The 19,641-nt window shown below is 34.1% G+C and overlaps 1 protein-coding gene across 2 annotated transcripts in view; it reads right to left on the minus strand.

The window, feature by feature from the left end:
• Window positions 1–19,641, minus strand: part of CCDC91 (coiled-coil domain containing 91) — a 247,348-nt gene that overhangs the window by 222,248 nt on the left and 5,459 nt on the right. The gene's annotated exons all lie outside the window — the stretch shown is intronic.

A 19,641-nucleotide genomic window follows, 5' to 3' on the forward strand; every position in this document is an offset into this window, starting at 1 on the left:
ACAAATCCCAACTGAAGAATGATCTACAAAATACCTGACTTATATTGCTCAAAAGTATCCTGGTCATAAAAAACAAGCAAAGTTTTAGAAATCATAACAGCCAAGAAGTGACTAAGGAGACATGATCACTAACTGCAATGTAGTATCATGGATACTATTGTAGAATAGAAAAATATCACCAAGTAAAATAGATGCAGAGAAAGCATTAGACAAAATCCAGCACACATTTTTGATAATAACTTTCAACAAAGTGAAAAAGGTAATATAGCTCAACATAATAAAGGCCATATATGACAACCTATAGCCAACATCTTACTCAATACACAAAAGCTAAAAGCATTTCCCTTAAGATCAGGAACAAGACAGGAATATCCACTTTCACTACTCTAATTCAACAGAGAACGTACTAGAAGTCCTAGTCACAGCGGTCAGACAAGAAGAAAAAATAAAAGGCATCCAAATTGGAAAAAAAAGGAAGTAAAATTATCATTACTCACAGATGACATAATATTGTACATAGAAAAGCCTAATGATTCCACACAAAAATATTGTTAGATTTAATAAATGAATTTGGCAAAGTAGTGGGATATAAAAATAACATCCAGGAATTGACTGCATTTTAATACACCAATAATTAACACGGAAAGAGAAACTAAAATAAACAATCCATTTACCATTGCACATATTCACACAAAAAATAAGATACCTTGGAATAGACATATCAAGGAAGTAAAAGATTGATTCTCAGAAAACTATAGACTCTAAGAAAGAAATAGAGAAAGATACAAATAAATGGAAGCATATACTATGTTCATAGATTTAAAGAAGTAGCATCATTAAAATGTCCATATTATCCATTCAATGCAATCCATTTTAAAATTCCACTGGCATTATTTCACAAACCTAGAACAAACATTCCAGAAATTGATGTAGAAGCAAAAAAGATCCCAAATAGCACAATAATCTTAACAAAGAAGACCAAAGTTGGAGGGATCACAATACCAAATATTAAACTATACTACAAAGTTACAAAGTCACTGTCAACAAAACAACCTGGTACTGGCATAAGGACAGGAATATAGATCAATGGAACAGAACAGATACCCTAAGAATATACCCATGTATTTGTGGTAAATTAATATTGGACAAGGAGACAAAAGCATACAATGAAATAAAAATAATCCCTTCAATAAATGGTGCTGGGAAAATTGGGACAATTTTGCAAAAATTGAAACTATATGCAAAAAGATGAAACTAGAATACCAAATTACACCATACACAAGAAAAAACTGAAAATAGATAAAAATACTTAAAAGTAAGTAGCAAAACCAAAAAAATTCGCAAAAGAATACATAGGCAGTAAATCACAGACATCATGTAGCAAAATTTTCACCAATACAACTCCTAGGGCAAGAGAAAGAAAAGAAAAAATAGTCAAATGGAACTACATCAAACTAAAAAGTTTAATTTTTTTAATTTAATAATTCCCAAAATATATAAAGAGCTCATACAACTCAACAAAATAAATAAAAACAATCCAATTAAAAATAGGCTAAGGACTTGAATAGACACATCTCTAAAGATTTTCAAAATTCACATTAACGTTTAATGGGGGAGGTAAATAAATTAGTCTACAAATTAATCCATGAGTATTATTCCCTAAAATAAAGTAATGGCATTTTTTAACCATCAGAATTACTACATAGCACAGCTGATTGAAAGGTAAATTGCTAGCTGGCAACAGAACAAGGACATGCTACCATTTCTCACTAGTCAGTCAAAAGGGTTTTAATGGTGAATAAAATATCACTATTCTTGATCACTTAAAGGAAAACAACAAGGTATCTAGAAAGACTACAAGACATAGTTTTCCTCTGGTTAGCCCTATTTTCCATTTACCTAATTCCTCCCCCTCTAATTCAAGTCAATTGAATTTAACAAACCCATAATACTTATTCTGCACATGTTATTATGTGAGGAACTAAGTATAACAAACTACAAAGATGAATGTATCTCTAACCTTCATGCATTTATTATCTAACTAGAGGCCTGATGCATGAAATTCATACAAGGAGCTCAGCCCTAATAGTCCCAGCTTCATAAGAAAGGTCGTTCAGCTGTCTGGTCTAATTAGCATATTACACTTTTATTATTATAGACTAGAGGCCCAGTGCACAAAATTTGTGCACTCAGGGGGTCCCTCGGCCCAACCTGCACCCTCTCATAGACTGGGAGCCCTGAGGGAATGTCCGACTGATATTTTGCACTGCCACAGAGGCAGGAGAGGTTCCCACCACCTCCACTGTACTCGCCAGTCGTGAGCCTGGCTTCTAGCTGAGTAGTGCTCTCCCTGTGGGAGTGCACTGATCACCAGGGAGCAGCTCCTTCATTGAGCATCTTCCCCCTGGTTGCTAGTGTCATAGCAACCAGTTGTTCTGCCATTTGGTCAATTTGCATATTAGCCTTTTATTATATAGGAAGGTAAATGGCATTACACCAATAGGTAATACAGCTATCTACAAAAAAAGACTTAGCAGGACCTGCCATAGTCAAATTGAAACCTCGTGCAATTAAGATCAATATTTTGAAAGGAGAAATTTTTTAAGTAAGGCAAAAAAACGATAAGTGGCTCATACTCAAGGCTATTCCCCACTCTTCCCTTTTTATTACCAGTACAGGAAAATTCCATAAATATTTATGTGTTTCCAAGAAATTTAATAATGAGAATACAAAGGGTTGCCTGTAGTTTCATAAATAAAAGATAGAAAATTCATGTTTATAATTCTATTCGTGAGTAAATAAAAGGCTCCACCATATTTCTAATAAAAGGTATTCACTATGATTCAAACCATTGACCATCAATGTTCCTGGCAATATATAGAAAATAACAAATTCCGACTTTTCTGGAGTGAATTATTCTGCTTTAAAATCTGAAACTCTAAAATTAGAATTATGAAGTGACAGAAAACATCACAATCTGAATTCTACTTACACAAAACCACATGGTTTTCAATGCCAAGTTCTGAATTTACAGCTGGGAAAATCACTGAAGAAAATCATTGAAGATAGCTGAGCCTGGATCAGATTCGCTTAACATAAAACCAAATGTAAACCTCAAATTACATGTGACATCTCCAACCAGTCATATAAATAAGAATAATGCAAGCTTAAAGACAATAAATTCACCTAGACCTTTCTAAATTTGACCACCCTAATCGCACTACATTGTACCTTTCCTAGATTTTTCAAATAAATAAGAAGAAAACAAACACATCTTTATTTAAGTACAATTTTTAAAAATCTAAATTATTCAAATATTCTTGAAATAATCAAGATATGTCTTGAAACACCTGTTATTTTAAAAAATAAAGGGAAAAAATCAACAAGACTGGTAGAATGTCAGGTCTTGGCATGTCATTGAGGAGCTATTCCCCAAACAACTTGTCACAGAGTGAACAGGAACAAGCTGTACTAAGGATGTACAAAGATATTCCTTTAGCTGTTTGCTTAATCAGCTACTGATTTCCCACTAGGTTGACAAAACCAAATGTAAGTCAACAGGAGTCTGTCTGCAACTATAAAAACACTTTACATTATTTGGCTTCAGAAGTTTGTACCCTATGGAAAGTCCATTTAAAATTTTACCTGGCACATACAAGCTAAAATATTTTATTTGCCATTTGAAGCCACACCAAAATCCAACCCACAGAGACAGGATTTCTAGTTTATTTCTCACAACCCACATGTACAAAACCCAAATTACAACTCAGAAAAACATTGCTAAAATTTTGTAATAGTAAAGCAAAGTAGTTCCGCATAGAGCTATTTCTTGGGAATTTTTTAAAGCCTCTAGTATTCATAATATACAATATTTAAATATCTAAATTATGTACTCAAATATACAAGACTCACCTTGGAACTCTAATGTAGAAGTTCTTTCTAGGTTAGGAATCAAAACCTAACCTAGCTTAAATACTATCATTGAATAAATAATGGCATGGTTTCTTTAAAAAAAACATGATAAAATACTATAATTATTACACAGTTTATTACCAGTATACCTCATATTCAATTCTTTATGGAAATTAGCCTCATGCTTCTATATAGGCACCTATTCCATTTGACCTAAGAATTGAAATTGTCATACATCATAACGTATTACTGACTAGAGGCCTAGTGCATGACATTCCTGTATTGGGGGAAGAGGGTGTCCCTCAGCCCAGCCTGCGCCCTCTAGCAGTCCGGGACTCCTCGGAAAATGTCCACCTAAGCCAACAGGTGGACATTCCCTGAGGACTCCTTAGCACTGCTACTGAGGCAGGAGACGCTCCCGCCACCACCACTGTACTCACCAACCATGAACCCAGCTTCTGGCTGAGCGGAGCTCCCCGCATGGGAGCACATTGACCACCAGGGGGCAGCTCCTGCATTGAGCGTCTGCCCCTGGTAGTCAGTGTGCATCATAGGGACCAGTCATTCTGCCATGCAGTCAATTTGCATATTAGGGTTTTATTATATAGGATAAGCTACAACTGCATCATTTCAGAAATATCAAAATCTAGTACCAGTTGTGCCCATAACAGCGAATACCAATTTGAGTCAATATTATGTCCACACACTGCTATACAGAATTCAAACATGAAACCCCAATTATATATGAGAACAAAGTTTTTAATACTACCAAAAACCAACAAGCAAAAACATCACTCGAAAGTGCTTACTTGGAATATCTGGAAGATGAAGCAATATGGGTTAACAAAAAAGCTTTCTCAGTTATTCAGAGACATTTGGAAACCCCTTTTGTTTTCAACTTAAGAAATGCTTTCTAACATACACTGGTCAACTTCCCTGCTTTAGAAAACAAAGTTCAGAGAATCCCCAAATTACATATAGCCTTTACACATCAATGGCTCTTCAGGGAATGGATATATTCACATGATGCACTGAGACTTCTATCTCCTCCTTTTACCCGCACCATTACCATACAATGTTAAAGGAATATACTAGTATATTGTTAAGATTCGTTTCAGAAAAAAATGAAGAGACATTTAAAAAAAAAAAAAAAAAACAAGTACAAAAGTGTAGCCTTGATTAAAAATTCAATAAATATAAGAAACTATAGGCATCTCCAAATATGCTAAGACAAAACTCTTAGCTAACAAAATGGAAAATTCTTGATCCATAGGCCTATACTAAGTGGCATCTCTACATTTTTCCAGCCCAATTCCCTTCTATTAGCCATAACAGTGGGCAATTAACCCAAACTGAGTTAAATTAACTCTGCATGGGTGGGAATATTTAAGTTGAATATTAAGGGATAAATCAAAGCCAGTTTTCCTGTTTGACAAGAAAGATAAGTGCAATCCTGATAAAGGAACAAGTGAGAAGGGACAGGTACAGAAAGCAAATAGTATATGGCAAACCTAAACTATAAAAAATAAGGGATAACTGCCGAAACCGGTTTGGCTCAGTGGATAGAGCGTTGGCCTGAGGACTGAAGGTTCCCGGGTTTGATTCCAGTCAGGGGCATGTGCCTTGGTTGCGGGCACATCCCCAGTGGGAGGTGTGCAAGAGGCAGCCGATTGATGATTCTTGCTCATTGATGTTTCTAACTCTCTATCCTTCTCTCTTCCTCTCTGTAAAAAAAATCAATAAAATATATTTTAAAAATAAAAATAAAAATAAGGGATAACTGTTGGATGATAAGGTGCCTATGGTGGCAGTATAACCACAAATGAAGCTGCTGGATAAGTGGCTAGGAGCCAAATTATGAAGGGCCATGCTAAGGACTTTGAAAGAATCCAGAGAATAATACAAATAACTATCTTTTGAGCACACTGCTTTATACCACACACACACCTAAACTCTTAAGGCACACTCCACTTTTAATCCTCAAATGTTCTCTATCATTCCATCCATACTTTTTAAATGAAGAAATTTAGGCTAGAGAGAAACCAAATAATTTGCCCAAAATCCCAGTTAAATTAGTGTCCAGAAACTGAACTTATTGAAGGATTCTGAGAGAGATGTGAGATAAGAAGAATTTCAAATAAGTGACCTGCATTTTATAAAAATGACTATCAGGCAATGTGGAAAATGGTGTGGACATAGAACAGGCTAGTTTTAGAAAAATGCTACAGACAAATATAATCCAAATGAAAGCTGCTGAGGGAGGGTGACTAAGGGCAAGGGTAACTGAAGGATTTCACTAATTTCTAGCTTAAGCAAGCAGATGGAAAAGCCAGTTTGGGAGAAGAAATGAAGCATAAAATGAAGGAGATGAAATATAAAATTATTAATTTAAGCTTAGGCAATATAAACACATTTAGTTTGAGGTTTTAATAAAGACCGAACTGGAAAGGTTCAATAGGAAGTTGACCAGAAAGAGCTCTTTCTAAAAGATAGGTGGGAAGACTAAAAGGCTAGGATAAAGGTATTTAGAAATCATCAATGTACCTACAGAAATTTTAAAAAATTAGGCCAAGCAAAATAAAAAATAAATATGCATGAGTTCCTACTGGTATAAACAATTAAATAAATGAATTAAATAAAATAGAGTGGGGGGGAGAATAAATTTTCCATGTAGAAGAATTCCAAAAATATATAGATACTCTACCCTCAAGGAAGTGAAACTATCCCTGCTTAAGTGTGGTTTGCATACAGTGCCTTCCTTCCAAAAAGTATAATATGGAAAGGTGGGGGGAGAAAAATAACCTCAAAGCAGAAGAGCCCTACAAAATCCATCTCAGCCAAAGGATCAAAGTCAATGTCAACACTAAGTCATGTTGATAATATGTCCCCTTGATATGATGTGATGAAAATGGCACTTCACCTCTGAGGTCACTCCCCCCCAAAAAAAATAAATAAATAAATAAGTAAATAACTCCATTCTAAAGAGGAAAAACATCAAAAGCCAATTTAGAGACAACAGATAAAACACCTAACCAGTACTTCTCAAAATAAGTTATCAAAGTCATAAAAAATGCATTAAGTTTAAAAAACTGTCATAACCAAAGGTATATTAAGGACATATGACCACTAAATGTAATATAGTATCTTGTATGAGTCTAAAATAAAATAAAATTTTAAAAAATAGATAAAAAACTAAGGAAATCAGAATAAAGTAGGGACTTATTTAACAATTATGTATAGACATTAGTTTATTAATTTTAACATATCCCATGCTAATGTAAGATAATAATAATAATAATAATAATAATAATAGAAAAACTGAGTGTGGGGTGCTACTGTGACAATTTTTTTATTAATCTAAAACTATTCTAAACAATTAGGTTTTATTTTTAATTAGGCCAAGAAGTAAAATAAAGAAAGCCATTACTATTCAAGGGATAGATAGAAGAAAATATCATCAGTAAACAAAATTTAAAAGTTATCATAAATGTAGAAAAATAAAATGATGCCCTAGAAATCATTTAAAAAAAATATACAAGGATGAAAATAGGTGTAATATAATAGATGTCAAAAAGATAAGGCATAAATAGACACCACTATATTTAGGAGGTCAGTGGAAAAATAAATGAAAAGTTCAGTGGAACTGCAGGATGAAAGGTAAATTACAGGGGTTTACAATACCTTATGAGCCATATTTTATGATTCTCTCCATCACAAATCTCATAAAAGATTCTCCTACTATCACGTCTTTATTGACATTTTTACTCTTCCTTGAATTCAAATCAATTTAGTTGCTAAAACCTAATTCCTACTGAATATTCTTTCACAGTGTAAAGTATTAGATACATCAGATAGCATACTTTCAACTGGAAGTAACAGATAATCACCAAAGCAAACTGGTTTAAAAAACGATCTGATATAACAATAAGTAATGGCAGAGCAGGCTCTAAAAGCACTATAAATCAGAGTTTGAGAAATTCTCTGTAATTCCTTGGGTTTGACCTTCTAGGTGTAGCTTCTTCCACAGGCTGGAAGCATGATCCAAACCACAGTTTGAGACTGTGATTTGCCCATCTTTGAACCTGTCACTAGAAAAGAGGGAAACTGCCATGTTTCACGTAGACTTATCAGAATCAATCCTGAATCTAGGAATGAGGACACTTTTCTCTGAGTCGCATGAAGGATTAAATACCTGAACAAAACAGGTTCTGTTAGAAAGGTAGATAGAAGAGTAATGCTAATAGGTAAGCAACAGTAGCCAACACAGGAGTTCCTTATTTGAATATTTTCTTAACTTTGGAGAAGATTTAAAAAATCATTTTAATACAATGAAGAAGAGGCTTGAACAAAATAAGGGTCAAACAATTTCCTTCCTCGAATAACAAAGTACAACCTCAGAGATGATAAGTGCTGATTTACAGGTCGAGAGAGAAACTGTGGTATGAATCTGTAAGGTTATCCCTCAAATTTATATTATATAAATTAAATATATTTGGTATTTTAAAACCAAAACCCTATTATATGGACTTTCAATGGTGAGCCAAAAGAGGCACACTGGTGCGCCGTAAGAATTTTTAAAACATGCAATACCAAACTTTTTTCCCTTACACTGACAACAGTCAACCCAATAGTCATCCAATGTAAATTATACCTATTGTTTGTGTCAGATCTAAGGGAAAAGAGCGTGGCAAAAAATATATAATTTTTGGTGTGCTGCAGAATTTTAGCAATTAGTTTTTGTGTGTCATGAGATGAAAAAGGTTGACAATTGTTGCTCTAAGCTGTCTTTTTGTTGGGGATGAAATGGTAAGAGATGCCAACATGGTGGAAAGGACCCCTGGATTTGGAGTCAGGTCACTGAGCTCTGGTACTAACTCTCCCCCTAAATTGCAGCTGGACACCTAAACCTATCTAGTTTTCAGTTCACTCTTCTATTAAATTAGAAAGTTTGGGAAGGTAATCTTCAAGTCTTCTTTCTGATTAATTCCTAATTATAAATAATATTAATTCATTAATAAGAAGATTTAAGCAGACTGTAGAGTTGTAATTCTGAGCTAGCCAAATACTAAAGATAACTTCTAAGAGTACAAGCTGATGACATGACATTTTTCCTACAAAACTTAACTTTCACAAAAAACCTCACTGTAGCCAGAAATGTAAATAGCTTAATGTTATAACTTCTAAAATAACTCAACAATTTAATTCAATTTCTTTTTAAACCCAAATTCATTATTAAAAGGTTGCAGTGTACCTACAGAAGCAAACCCTAACTGTTGGATAAGGGAACGGAAAATGACAGAAACTAACCACTTTAAAATGCAATTAAAGACAAGATTTCTAACCACTAAGCCTAAATGAGGAAGAAGATGGAAATTTCTACATAGAGTATAAAATAGAAGCAGGGGAAATATCCCCCAAAAGTAAAACCAGTACATAGGCCTAGAAGAAATGAAATCTAAATGTCTCATGAACTTCTCTTAAAGACGGTTGATTTACACAATATTGATAGCAATTATTTCCAAAAACAGGTTGGTGACAGTAAGATGCAGAAGAGGACATCATTATAGTACCCTTTTGGGAATCTCAAATTAATGGATTTTGGCAAACCAGACACAAATCATATGGGAAGACTCTGGATAAAACCCCCCATCACTTTAGCCAACAGCATTATGATCTGGAGTTGGTTCTTTCAAAGTTATTAATAATGAAAAATACTTACACAGGATACACATGATTGCCAGGAAAAAAAAATGCACTCCTTTGAAACAGTTTTTAAAACAACAAACCACCCGCAGAAACCACATGGGCACAAAATGAAATGGTTCTGGTCACTGATCTGTGGAGCAGTTAAGCACTCCCCAAGTGAACGACTCAGCTTAGGCTCTATTTCTGGGACAAGCAGAACATCCAGGACAATACCTGATTTGGAATTACCAAGAAAACTGTGCAAACATACATCCACTGCCTGAGTTTCAAGAAAAATAATTTTCCCAAAGAGAACCTTATAGTTTTGAGACTAATGTGTTTTAAGAGATTTCTTTTCCTCGCAGTAAGACTCTAAATAAAGCTTAAAAACTCTCAAAATAAAAGAAATTTCACTAAAAGTACTTAACATTATAGTATTAATCATATGTAAGTTAAAACCTCCTGGAATTATCTACTTAAAACCAAAAATTCCCCACTATCAGTAGCAGCAGCATCTATTCTAATAAAAGGATAATATGCTAATTAGACTAGACATCTTTAGGATGTCCTTCCAGACAAAGCCATCCGGTGGCAGGGGCCAAGGCAGAGGTGATTAGGGGCGATCAGGCCGGCAGAAGGGCAGTTAGGGGATGATCAGGCTAGCAGGAGAGCAGTTAGGGGTTGATCAGGCCAACAGGAGAGCAGTTTAGGGGCAATCAGGCCAGCAGGCAGAGTCGGTTAAGGGTAATCAGGCAGGCAAGCGGTTAGGAACCAGTGGTCCTGGATTGGGAGAGGGATGTCTGACTGCTGGTTTAGGCACAATCACTCCTAACTGCTCTCCCCTACCAGTCTGATCGCCCCTAAACAGGCAGTCAGGCATCCCCCGAGGGGTCCTGGATTGGAGAGGGTGCAGGCTGGGCTGAGGGGACCCTCCTCCCCCCGCACCAGGCCTCTAGTTAATATATAAAGATACTCTATCAAATTATATAATAATAATACCCTACTGAAATGGTATTATTTCATTGTTAAGCCTCAAAAGAGGAAGTAATAAATATAAAAGAAGGAATACTATTCAAGAGACAGACAAAAGGAAAAGGGAGGAGGTGGATGGCATATAGTTGCACTGGAACACTAGAAGCTGGGCTAGGTAAATTAAAAAAGTAAAGAGGCTACCAAAAAGCAAACCAAATGAACTAGAGTCAAATACAGTCTGGCACACAGCACTGCCTAGGGGAAAATGCAAAAAATATATAGGTACTAAATATTAACAGAAAATTTATCTTAACAATCAGCATCACAAAAAAATAAAGTAAAAAAAATAAAACACCTACCTATTAATTTAAATGAGTGGGGAAAAAAAAAAATATATATATATATATTTTGTTATGGTCTATATTATATTGTTTCTAAAACACATAAAAAGAATATAATAAAAACTCGGTAGCCTGTAAGAGCTAGATATATGTTTAGATATATGTGCACACATACTCCTCACCATGCTTTCAATTTCCAGACACAATACCATTAAAAATGGTAATTCCTCCTCTCCCCCCACTATGGCTCTATGTAAGGTGCTGACTTTTCCCTTGGATAGGCTGGCAAAGCTCAACCTGTCAAAGCTTGCATTACCTTGCAGAATACATATAATTTCCCGAAGAAATAGAGAAAAAAATGGAAAAAAAGATGGGCTTCCAAAAGAAAGAATTTTAATTGTGTAAGTATATCTACACTCCTTGTCCTTTAGACATGATGTTACTGGTGTTATTTGTTACCATATGCATGGATCCTAAAAAGAACAAAGCATTGGAGCCATCCAAATGAAACTGTAGCTATCTTGTAAACCAGCAATTTTTAACCTTTTTCATCTCATAAACTAATAACTAAAATTCTGTGGCACACCAAAAAACACATTATATTTTTTGCCAATCTGACAACAAAAATATAGGTACAATTTTGATTCATTAACATCAGACAGCTATTGTTGTGTTGGGTGTTGTCATTTTTTACAATCTTAGGAAAAAGAGATCAGTGCCCCTAACTAAATAGTCAGGTATCGCAAGTTTTAAAATTTCTTGTGTTACATCAGTTGAAAATCACTGTTATATAGTAGTTTCAATATTATTAAAAGGATATTAATATCAAGGATGTAATGCCTTGGGATTGTCACCTAGTCAGAAAGAATAAGATCTGAAGAAAGATCAGATTAATTCATTTCAGAAAATGAACAGGAAGCAGTATAATCGTAATGAGTATCTCTAATTAACTAAACAGCATAAAATCTGTACACCAAAATTCTTCATATTTTGGTTAAATAACTATTTTTTAATAGCTGCTGAATACAATGATCTATTATGGATACAGAAATGAGAAATGTCTAGTTTCTAAGGTTTACTAAGAGCAGGAAGTGACGTGTATAAGAAATAGGAAACTACCATAAAATATAGTGCATATTCCAAGTGTGTAAATTTTATGTAATGATTTAATGACAAGGGAAGAAACTTATAAAGTATACTTTATGAAGTATAAAGTAGAAAATATAAAAAGAGTAAATAAAAAATGAAGTGTTCATTTCCTAATTATCACCAGTAGTTTAATCACAGATATCTTCCCTACCACACTCCTACAGCATCCATAATCTTTGCACTGTGGTTACTTCAAAGTAAAAGAATGGTAGAGGATGAAGGAAACTTTAAACTACAGTATTTAGATAGCATTCTACTTCCAATCAAAATGGAGATACAGAGACCAGATTTAACCTCCCAATAAAATAAATAAAAACCTGAACAAAATATAAGAAACAATAGTTTTCAGATACTGGACAACAAGCAGCACAGAATTATAATTCCTGAGAGGAAGGAAACAAACAAGGTTTGTTCTTCCACCATGTGCTGTAGCCCAGGTTGTAAACTGGGCAGTTACAACCTGGGCCACAGCACATAGTGGAAGAACCCAAGCAAAACTTGCCTGGCACTGATTAGAGGGGAGAGAGTTAAAAGTTTGAGAGGCAGCTAGTGCTTGCAACAATAGGAATTTGAGAAAGAGACTATACTGAGTAAGAATTCCAGAGATAGAAAGATTTGCTCAGGTCTGGGCTGAAGAGTAACATGTACAGACTTGAGAGAAAGCTACACAAGACCAGGAAAAGAAAGACAATGTGAGTAGAGAAATAATATCTGGCGCTCACACACAGTTGGTAATAGTTTGTGTACCTATCATTCAGAATGGATAACCCTCGTAATACATAGAGCATTCAGCTGAATACTTGTGAGGGTATCTCCTAAATTAGACCTATGACAAAAGAATATTTTGGACCCACATCAACAAATCTTAAAAATATTCCTCAAAATTATCCAACTGATTCCAAGTAACATAACTGAGAAACAAAACCAAATGCAACCCTATTTGAAATAACACAACAAAATTCAGAAACCAACAAACAAAAATAAAAAATATATTAAATCAAATTGTAAAAGGCATACAGAAAATCAGGACAATATGACATATAATCAAGAGACTATTATTAAACAGAAACATAGAAATGAAAGAGATTATGGAATTCACAAACAAAGATATGAAAACAGCTATCATAGGTTTCATATGTTTAAGAAGGTAGAAAAAATAACCATAATAATGAGAGAGATATAAGATATGGAAAAGATTTAAATGGAACTTCCAGAAAAAAATCTTTAAAAACATAAAACTGATACACAGGATAAGGTTAACAGTAGATTAAACACTGCGGGGGGAGGGGGGAGACCACACATAAGGTTAAAAAATTGAAATAGCAATTATTCAAAATAAATGGATGTAATTAGAGGCCCAGGGGAAAAAAAGAACAGTGTGGAAAAATGAAGAAATTTAATTGAAAACTGTCTAAATTTCATGAAAAATGTAAGCCCAGAGATCCAGAAATCTAAAAAATAGCCAAGTAATATAAACATAAGGAAGTTACCAATGCATATCATATGCTATTGTTGGAAACTGATAAAAAGTGTTTAAATAAGTCAGAAAAAAGGACACATTATATGCAAAAGAAATAAAATAAGAAAAAAAACAGGCTTCTTGTCAAAAAACATGTAAGCCAGAAAACAATGGGAGGCATCTTCAAAGAACTGAAAGGTCAAGAAAATATGGCAGCATACAATTCTTTGCCAAGAGAAAATACCTTTAAACCTGAATAAGAAATACATTTTTCCAGACAAACAAAAACTTATATTCTTTGCCAGCCAACCTACACTAAAAGAAATATTAAAGTAAGCTCTTCAAGGAGAAGAGAAATAAAACCAGAAAGATATTTGGATCTGCATAAAATGAATCAGGAGTGCCAGAAATGGTAAATATATAAATAAATATAAAAGTTATAAAGATAACTGACTACATAAAGCAAAAGTAATAACAAACACTGTGAACTTTATAGAAAATGTAGAAATAAACTAAATCATAACAGTACCACAAATGATAAGAGAAATGAAAATACAATGCTGTAAAGTACTTACACTACATATGAAATAGGATAATATTAGTTAAAAGTAGGCTAATAAATTCAAAAAATATATAACAAGCCCTAGTACAATTAATTATTAAATAATTAGCAAAAATATACACTTGGGAAACCAACAGTGGGCATAAAATGATTTAAAGGGAGGAAAAAAAAAAACACAAAAAAAAAAACCTCAAACCCAACAGTAGGAGGTAGAAAAAAATAAAAAACAAATAGCAAAATTATATATTTAAACTCATCCATCTTAAAAAGAACATTAAATATAGATGATCTAAACAACCACGTTAAAAAGCAGAAATAACTAGATTGAGTAAGGAGGTAGGAGAAAAAAATAACCATGATGATGAGAGATGTCAAAGATATGAAAAGTATTCATTTTGACTATGAAAACCAAAAACAAAACAAAACAAAAAAAACAAACATAAAAATAAAGAGCTGACAAATATATACCATGCAAACTCTGATCAAAAGAAAACTGAAGTGACTGTATTAGTATTATAAAAATTAGATTTCAGCCGAAACCGGTTTGGCTCAGTGGATAGAGTGTCGGCCTGCAGACTGAAAGGTCCCAGGTTTGATTCAGGTCAGGAATCTCGTCGATGTTTCTGGTTCTCTGTCCCTCTCTCTTCCTCTCTGTGAAAAATCAATAAAATAGATTGTTTTTAAAAAATTAGATTTCAGATCAAACAATATTTCAAGGATGAAGAAGAAATTTCATAATGATAAAGAAATCAATATATCAAGTCGATGTAATAATTCTAAATATATATGCATTTATAACCATATCTAGAAATTTCAGCACTCCTCTCTAAGTGACAAAATAAGTAGAAATAAAGTCAGTAAATATATAGAAGACTTATAGCAACCAACTTAGTTTAATTAATATTTCTAAAAAAAAAAAAGCTACATAACAGGTGCTGCTGATTAGGCTTTTTTTTTCAAGTGTACACAGAATATTTAAAGATAGACAATATTCTGTGCCATTAAACAAGTCTTGATTAAGTTTTAAAACAACACAAAGTATCTTCTCAAAGCACAGAAAAAAACATACTAATAATTAATAATTAATGAAAGAAATCTGGAAATTCCTTCAAAAACCTGAAAATTAACACACTTCTAAATAACTCATTATAAGTCACACGAAAATTATTGGGTATTTTGATGTAAATGTAATTGAAAATACAACATATCCGGTCCTTCCTGTATACAGCCAGGCCCAGCAGAGACATCCACAAACTGTGGATTGCTTGTAGCTTCCAATAGGTTACCAAGGGCCAGGGAAAGAAAGCAGCTGAATCTGACTTACACCACAAAACCCCAAAAAAACCTGAAACCAACCCCAAGTGGCCAGCTTCAGACAACATTGGAGCAGAATCCAACAAGCTTCACAAACAGGAAATTGTAGCAGCACTAAAAATTATGAACTCCACATTTTTCTTCTTTATCTTTTTCTTTTCCTGTATTACTTGTTTCCTATTTTTCTTTTATATTTCTTTATCTCTTTCCTTTTCTCAATCTATAGTCTTTTTTCCTCGTTTTTCTTTTTCTAGTCTTTATTTTTTCATTCTTTCCAGTGATAATCTTTTTTCCTGTATTCTTTTATTATTCTCTATTTCATTTTCATTTTCGTATTTGTTTTGTTGTTGTTGTTGTTTTGTTCGTGGTGGAGATTTTTTGTTTCATTTTGTTTTGCTGTTTTTTGATTTGTATTGTTTCGTCAGCACCTGTACAACAGCTTGCAAAATATGGTAGTAGTTACACATCAAGTCAGCCAACCTGAGGGTTGATCCTACTCATGAATAGGCCAACAGTAATCAAGACCCAATTACAATAGGAAGACCCATATATCCCACACAACAGACATTCCTAGAGCATCAAGCTCAGCAGATCAAGGAGACCACACCATTAGGTCCCACAGAACACCTACTATATAAGGCCACACCAAGAAAACTGGGAATCATAGCATTTCTATCTAGTAATCCATAGAAACAAACACAATGAGACAGCTAAAATTGGGAAACAAATAAGGCCCAAAGGAAAAACAGAAGAAATATCTAGAAAAAGAAGTAAATGAAATGGAGGCAATCAATTTATCAGATATAAACTTTAATGTAATGGTTACTAGGATGCTCAAATAACATAATATTACAAAGAATTTAGTGAGAACTACAGTATCATGAAAAAGGACACAGAACTCATGAATTAGAGCCAGTTGAAAATGAACAATACCATGTAGAACATCAAGAATACACTGGAAGGAATAATAGTAGGTTGAATGAAGCAACGCATCAAAACAGAGTTTGAAGACAAGGTAGAAAAAAACGCCCAATCAGAGCAGTAATAAGAAATAATAATTAAAGAGAATGAGGGTGGGTTAAGGGAACTTTGGGACATGAAATGTAACCACATCCACATCGTAAGGTACCAGGATGAGAAGAATATGAGCAAGGACCTGTTTGAAGAAATAATGACAGAAAACTTCCCGAACCTGGTAAAGGAAAAAGTTACACAAGTTCAGGAAGTACAGAGTCCTAATCAAGATGAATCCAGAGAGATCCATAGCAAAATACATCATAATTTAAAAGGTAAATGTTAAAGACAGAATATTAAAGGCATCAAGAGAGAAACAGTTATCTACAAGAGCTTCCATAAGGCTGTCAGTTTATTCTCAACATAAATACTTCAGGTCAAAGGGACTTCAGGTTAAAGTAATAAAAAGCAAGATCCTGAAACCAAATCTATTCTATCTAACAAAGCTATTATTTAAAATTGAAGATGAAATTGTTTTTGAGACTACAACTCATTACATATAAACTTGCAACAACAAAAAAATGGCACACCTTTCTTGATTAGAATGACTTAGTTCTGTGCTATTTTTGAGACACAACATATATTTTCCTTTAATTACTGAAAACATGTTAAAGTAATTGGATTATAAGAGGACAGAGGTTTTGCTCTGCTTGGAAAATTACTCTATATTTTCTAGGCCTGAAAACCAAGAAAGAATTGCTATATAATACAACAGCAGAGACACAGAGTAAAAAATCTACTGAGAGTTGAGAGGGCTCAGAAATAATTCCCATGATTCCAGACCTCAGCATTGCTACACAATCACAATGGAAAGAATGTGCGGTAATTAACCAGCTTTAAATGCTTAAAATATCCATTCTTTTTCCCTACAAACGTTTTATAAAAGGGGAAATCCTATAGTCTTCATGATTACTCTTTCAGTTTACTTTTAAAAAATTTAAAACAAACTAAGTACTGAGTTATACTATCACGTGTTTCTCCACTCATTTTTATTTAAGCAGTACCTTATTTAAGTGGTGTCTATGCAAATAGGATTTCATTTTTAATATTCATTAGCATCTTAGCTATAAACAGAAATAATGGGGACATTGTGACTATTTTCCATAATCTAAAATGAGATTGTGTCAAAAATAAAAGGTCAAAGAACAAAAGCTATTTAGTACCTAAGTCTTATCAAATACATTTAAGCCAAAAACTTATATTTATCATTAATCATTATACACTGTTGTTATATGTCAAGATACTTGGTAATACAGATTGCTGTTTGAGTGTGTCAATGACTAACCTAATGCTGTGGCCTTAGCCTTGATTTCTAAGAGTTTTTACTATAAATTCCACTTATCCGAGGACTCGGCATCGTAAGCATTTTGTTTTGTATACCCCTACTTTATAGTAATTTCTTTATCAAGTTGCCTTTAGGATACGGTCAGGAATTAAACCAATTTAAGATGACCATATACTATGTTAAGGCTGAGAAGTCCTAAAACCTGCAGTGAGCAAGCTAGAAACTAAGGAGAATAGATGCTGTAGTATCAGGCTGCTTCTGAGAACCTGAGAACCAGGAAAGCTGACGGTATAAGACCCAGTCCAATCATAGAATTGCAATGCCCTGGCTCTGGCCATTAGGCAGAAATTCCCTCTTACCCAGCTTTTTTGTTCTATTCAGGTGTTCAATTGATTGGATGAGGACCACATTAGAGAGAGCAATGTTTTATTCAGTTCACTAATTTAAACTTTAATCTGATCAGGAAACAACTTCACAGACACACTCAGAATACAGTTTGATCAAATATATGTCACTTCATAACCCGGTCAAGTTGACATATAAAGTTAATCATCACAAGTTCAATCCTCAACAACTGGGCAACCATACTCATCTTCTTAAACCATACTTAATCTCCAAATGAGGACAATTAGGAGATCATGATTCTGCTTAACATGATACAACTATCCTGTGTACAACTGCAAATTTACTAATCCCTTCCCTAGAAGAGGAGGTAAAGTCTTTGAATGTTTATTCTTCTCTTTGATATCCCAGAGTTTACATACTATTGATGGGGAAAATGGCACAATCTGAATCTGTGCCATTAACCTACTGCACATTCTTGTTAGCCTATAGTCTAGTCACTGTCCCTTTAATTATCGGATCCTACAAGACCTGTTTACCTAAAGTACTACTTCCATTTTAGAGAGGCCATAAACCATGAACAATACACAACCCCCAGACAGAGTTATCAGTGCTGGCATCAGGCCAGGCCTTGAAATATAGTCTCACTGCCCCCATCCCAGTACATGGGGCTTTTTGCAAAGCCTGCAAAAGGTCCAGAAGTATGATCCATATTTGGGGGACAAAGAAACCAAAGAGGTATAAAAGAAAAATTTCCTACATATTATTTGCTCAGATTTGGAGAGAAACAGACTCCCCTGAGTCACTGTACCAGTACATGTGAAATGTCTGGAAATAAATGGGTTTTTTCTGTGCCTCCAGTACTCCTGGGTTTTTTTCAAGTCTCCTGGTAAATTCTATAACACTATGATGTAAAATTAAAAATATTTAAAATTATAATATTTTTACATGGTAAGGACAAAAGAGAAAAATATTATTTAACATATGTATATAGCCATATATACACATTATATATGCATATATATATATATATTTGTGTGTTTGTACACACACACACAAACACAAAAAATATATATTTATAACAAAATGAGAAAATACTCATGACAATAGAATCCTTATTTCTATAACTAGTAACACAGTTATAGCTGGTATTTATAGCAACCTTCTCTCACTACCCATTTTGTATTCCTTTAGTCTTCAGCAAGCACTTCAGATGGTCATGATTCTTTACCTGGTGAGGTAACTCAAACTCCATTCCTGAAGGATCTGGGTTATCAGTAATCTCCTTGAATAGTGTTGCAGGTGTCCACTGACCTTAATCAAAGGGCATGGTATTACTAAGAGATACACTATGGGATCTCCTATATTTCAGACAAACTCTTCCTTATCGCCATTGTGGAAGAGCAGTCCAATATTGCCTTGGTAGTCAGGATCAATTACCGCAGCCAACATAGTAATTCCCTTCTTGGCATGTTGATTCAGAGGCATGAGAAGTCCAAAAGTGCTGGACAGCTGTCTTAACTTCCAACAAATGGAATCATCGTTGTGTCTCCAATGGAAGTATTACTCCCTTTGGAGTTAAGACCTCTAACCTCATAGAGCATAA

This window comes from Pipistrellus hanaki, assembly GCF_964339955.1.
Source record: "Pipistrellus hanaki genome assembly, chromosome: 3".
Classification (NCBI taxonomy): Eukaryota; Metazoa; Chordata; class Mammalia; order Chiroptera; family Vespertilionidae; genus Pipistrellus; species Pipistrellus hanaki.